Raw genomic sequence first — 6,000 nt, 5'->3', positions numbered from 1 at the left:
GATTTGGAGTGGCAGAGGTTCAGCTGAGGTCACAAACAGCAATATATGCGATACATCAGTTTACAGCAGTGGTTCTCAACCTTTAGACGCCGCAACCCCCATTTTAACAGGAAAAGGGATTCGTGACCCCCGCTCGGGTCCGTGAGAAATAGAAATAGTCGCCGACATAATTCTTAACCTCTTAAGTCCCGCCTGAAACGAGAGGATCTTTTTCCTCACGTCATCACGTTTTTTTCCCATCATTTTTTTGTTGGGTATTCAACTCATTTTTGTAAGTTATTGTCATTTTTTTGTCACATTTTTGTCGTCAATTTTTGTCAAGTTTTAGTAGTTTTTTTGTCAAATTTATGTCACATTTTTGCCGTTTTTTGGTCAATTTTTGGTCATTTTTTTTGTCACATTTTTGTCATTTTTTTGTCACATTTTGTCATTTTTTTGTCACATTTTTGTCATTTTTTTGTCACATTTTTGTCATTTTTTTGTCACATTTTTATCACATTTTTGTCATTTTTTGTCACATTTTTATCACATTTTTGTCAATTTTTGTCACATTTTTGTCATTTTTTTGTCACATTTTTGTCATTTTTTTGTCACATTTTTATCACATTTTTGTCATTTTTTTTGTCAAATTTTGTCACATTTTTGTCATTTTTTTGTCACATTTTTGTCATTTTTTTGTCACATTTTTATCACATTTTTGTCATTTTTTTGGTCAAATTTTGTCACATTTTTGTCATTTTTTTGTCACATTTTTGTCATTTTTTTGTCACATTTTTATCACATTTTTGTCATTTTTTTTGTCAAATTTTGTCCCATTTTTGTCATTTTTTTGTCACATTTTTGTCATTTTTTTGTCACATTTTTGTCACATTTTTATCACATTTTTGTCATTTTTTGTCACATTTTTGTCATTTTTTTTGTCACATTTTTGTCATTTTTTTGTCACATTTTTATCACATTTTTGTCAATTTTTATCACATTTTTGTCATTTTTTCGTCACATTTTTGTTATTTTTTTGTCACATTTTTGTCACATTTTTTGTCATTTTTTCGTCAGTTTCTTGTGACATTTTTGCCACTTTTTCATCAATGTTTTCGTCACTTTTTTGTCCCATTTCCATCATTGTTTTCGTCTCAGCTTTTGGGGTAAAGCCAAACTGGAGGAAAAGTGCTTGGTTCAGATGGGAGTTAAGGTGTTAAAAAAAAAAAAAGAATTGCTAAAATGAAATTCATCAAACTACAAACAAATAATGGCGCTCTGGTAAAGTAGCACACACAGGCTACAATAAAATATTAGATTATATGCTAATGAAAATATGGCTATTTTATCTAAATGATCTGGTTTACAGTATAGTAATGCACTATATGAATCATTCAATTGTAATGTATTGTTATTTAATAGAAATGCTCATTTTAAGTATTCCAATGACGCGAGACTTGGCCTAATGTCGCCAGATGAACTAAATTGCCCATGTTTTGAACGTCAGACTGAGGTCAAGCCTCTCGGGAGGTTTTGCGTGTACTTTATTACACATCCTACCTTCAGGCAACTCTTGCTTAAGGCAAGAAAAACCCAAATCAGAGCAAGGGCAGGCGAGCTTATGTTTTGCATGCAAATATGAAGTCATTGAAAATGCAAAGGGCAGGATTAATGTCTCCAGGTGTAGCTCAAGAACAGAGAAAATATGTTCATAGCTGGGTCAGAGGAAGAAGCATTAATGTAAAGCAGGGAAAGTACATTCGAGTCGGCCATGTTGTGCCTCAGGGCGGTGCTTCTCAAACTCAGAGGACTCACAGCACGAAGGGCCCGGGCTGGATTCCCAAACCATGTGGGTGAGGCTTTTCATGAGGAGTTTGTTTTGTTTTTTCCCTGTTATTTTACTGTAAAACATGCACAACAGGGTAAAGCTCCAGGAGGGTGGTCTCGAGCAGTGGTTCCCAAAGTGGGGGTCGAGACCCAGGGGACGAGAGGATTTCGAGACAATATTTTTTAACATCACACAGTATAGGAGGTACACATCATCCACCAAGTCAACTGGTCAGGGCAGCTGGGCGGGGCTTCCACCCACTCTCAACAGGCCAGTACACACTCTGGCTTTTTAACACCACCTCACTAGAGGGTTTACACATTGGACATGTCATTGATCCAATATCGATAACAAATAGTGGATAGTAATGACAACAAGGAAGTGGCAAGATGGCAGAATATAAAGTCCAATATGACGATAATATGAAATCGGACGTTCACTGATAATGACAAGAATTAATGAAGAATTGGGTAACACTTTACATTACGGGCCAGTAAGTCCTTGGTAATTACAGTGGTATTTACACTGGTAATTCTAGGTACTTAAAGGATGCTATAGTGAGAATTATGAGGTATGTACTTCTAGATACAGTGGTAACTCTTAGTAATGAAGGTTGTACTTCTTGTTTTCCCTAATGCTGTTTTATGTTGTTTTATAGTCACACAATCCTAGAAATTACTTCTGTTTGTAGAAGTACCACATTTACTACCTATGAATTGCTGCTGTAGCATCCTTGAATGGCCAATAAGTATCATAGATGTATTCACTACTAAGAGTTACCACTGTATCTCTTAGCAATGAGAGATAAAGTGGTAACTCTGTGTCTTCCTAACCCCTAACCCTAATGACTAGTAATTATGATTTTTAGTACCACAATAATAACCTAGAATTACCACTGTAAATACTAGTACTTACCACTGTAATTACCACTGTAAGTTCACTGTAACTACCACTGTCATTACTAGTAATTACCACTATAAGTACCACAGACTTACCGGCCCGTAATGTAAAGTGTTACCAAGAATTGTCATGATAAATAACAATTACTACTAATCACATGCATGGGCGTCGGACTGGGGGGGTAAAGGGTACTGAGTACCCAGGGCCCAGTGCAGGGCGGGGGCCCTCAAAAGTGCTGCAAAAAGCGTTCTGTATTGTACTTTCTAAATTTCCTCATAATTGATACTATAAGAATCAAACACAACAGGGCTGAAATACAATGGTTGCTTGACAGAATTTTGCTAATGATGGATGAATTTTCGGGCCCTTTAAAAATAACAAACAAACAAACAAACCATGAACTAAGCGCATCCATGTGTTTGTTTATGAAGCATTTTTTTTTAGGTTGACCTATTTTTTCACCTGGTTAGGCTATATATAATTATGTTATAATAGAAAAAAATGAACTTACACTGTGAAATTGTAACTGCTTTGAGGTTAAAGAACATAAAATATGAGCGGGGATCCACCAAGATAGCTTGTACCCAGGGCCCAGAATTTGGTGCTACGCCCCTGATCACATGTATTACTATTTTGTATTAGCATTAGCATTGCTGTGTTAATGATATGAAATGGTAAAACCTCCTTGTTTGCCGGTGCTGCAAAAGTCTGTTGATTCTATGTTGACAATTGTAACAACAGTAGATAAAACCTATCTCACAAACACATACAGGTATATAATTGTGTACTGTCACTGATATAGAATACTCAGAGAGGATTGTACTTTGTTTATTTAAGGTAAATGTAAAGTAATGTATAACTGTAGCATCATGAATTGCAAATGTAACGTACATGAACAAGGGGTCGGCGTTTATGAGCTTTTGCTTCAGTCGACTCCCTTTGAGCTTCCATTAACTGTATGATTGTGAAACTCTGGAGAAAGAGAAAATGTTAATGGCTCAAATAAACTACACAAACAAACAAACAAACAAACAAACATTTCTGACATTGAATTTGATGTATTTTTGATTGAAAACGGCATACTTTAGTGAAATGAAACTAAATATGAAAATGCAGTATCATCATTAATAATAATTATAATAATGCATTGGTTTTATTTAGCGCTTTTCTGGACACTCAAAGACGCTTTACATCCACTCGGTGGTGGTAAGCTACTATTGTAGCCACAGCTGCCCTGGGGTAGACTGACGGAAGCGAGGCAACCAGTCTGCGCCATCGGCCCCTCCGACCACCAACCACTCACTCACTCACTCACTACATTCACTAGGCTTCCTGGTGTTCCCAAACGGTCTCACATCCAAGTACCGACCAGGCCCTTCCCTGCTGAGCTTCCAAGGTCTGACGGGATTGGGCAGAGCAAAGGCGGTGTGGCCACCAACCAAGCATAATAGACCAGCGGTTCCCAAAGTGGGGGTTGGGACCCCTCGGGGGGTTGTGAGGTGTTGTTTGGGGGTCCCCAGAAGATTTCAAGATAAATTTAAAGAAAAATGCAACTGTTCATTGTATATTTTTGTGTGTAAAACTGTTGAAATTCGTTCAAATATTAAAAATAAACTGTTTACATGCATATTAAACTGTTCGCCTGCCCTAAAAGAGCATAAGAGACAATAACTTTATGGGGTCCCCAAGTTGTTTACGTGTACATTTTTGGGGTCCCGGTCATAAAAGTTTGGGAACCCCTGCAATAGATGACTGGTGATTGGTGTTGGAACTTATCTGAAAGGAAATGTGTAAACTTGGGAAACTCTCTTATTACATCATAAAAAGTCGGATTAGAAACGTCCTTGTTCTATTGTACAGTTTTATGTTATTCATCTGGAAAATGAATTCCAACATGAACATCGTCCTGTTTGTCACATCTGCTTTGAAAAATATTGAAATGCTCTTCTTGTCACTGCTGCCGAGTCGAAGGTTAATGCGCTGAAGTAAGATCTGTGATGCAATTGTAACGTTTGATGAACTCAGTAAGGAGTTTTAAAGGGGGGTGTTATGCACGATGGACTTTTTCAAGCTTTCCATCATGTTATTCTGTCACTCCCTCATTAAAAACATGGCTGAAGTGTTGCCTTGGCACATTCACGTATTTCTGAGTCATCTGTAAAAACTCTGATGGCGGCCATTTTAGGGATAGGTTTGCCTGAGTCCTCCTAGGAACGCCCCCACCTCCTGGAGACGCCTCCGAGCTTTCGTCACCAGCCGAGTAACCAACCACTGCTCCTCAGCAGAACCCCCTCCCCACTGATGCCACAGACAGCGTGTGGAGGGGGCGTGTCTAAAGGCTCAGAGGTTCTTAAAGAGACAGAGGCCTATTTCAAGACATTCACTACAGCCATTTTGAGAGAGACATTTTATACAAGGCAGTTATTCTAATTTATAGGGCTGCAACTAACGATTATATTGTGATCGATTAGTCCAACGATCCTTTTTACGATTAATCGATTAATCGCTTGGCTGTGAATGGTGTAGTAAGTTTTAGTAGTTTTTGAAAAAATCACATTATAGCTTAAATCGCGCTGTTTAACCCCTTAAACTCCCACCTGAACCAAGCACATTTTCTCCAGTTTGGCTTCACCCCAGTCCAAAAGCTTCTGGAAAAAAGCTGTGAAAATAGCAACAAAACTGAGACGAAAACAATGATGGAAATGTGACAAAAAAAATGACCAAAATTTGATTAAAAATTGACGAAAAAATGAAAAAAATGTGACAAAAAATGACAAAAAAATGACAGAAATGAGTTGAATACCCAACAAAAAAATGATGGGAAAAAAAATCTGATGACGTGAGGAAAAAGATCCTCTGGGTTCAGGCGGGGGTTAAGGGGTTAAGGAAGTGCTGATGGAGTAAACTAAAGGGAAATGTTTTTTGAAGGCTCTATTCATGACATTTACATTGTACAAACCACTACAGACCCTAAATATAAAATCAAAGTAGGTTTTCATCAAAAATACTACATTTTTTTGGTCATTTTTGCTCCATTTTAGTCTGTGTGAGCCAGAAAACGATTGATCGATTACTAAAATAGTTGTCGACTCTTTCAATAATCGATTAGTCGTTTCAGCCCTACTAAAAAGATTCCTCTATTTAATTGTTTGCACATTTCCTGTCTGTCCTGAGTGTTTCTGAGAGCTGAATGTCAGAAGTGAATCTCTCTATTGTGAGATCGAGGCTTATCGTGTTTTTATTCGGGTCGAGGCTCGTCATCGCTGCATAAAGCTGGATCGTTCGGCACAGAC

The sequence above is a fragment of the Gobius niger genome, assembly GCF_951799975.1.
Source record: "Gobius niger genome assembly, chromosome: 17".
NCBI classification, from domain to species: Eukaryota; Metazoa; Chordata; class Actinopteri; order Gobiiformes; family Gobiidae; genus Gobius; species Gobius niger.
Note: the sequence above shows the minus strand (reverse complement) of the source record.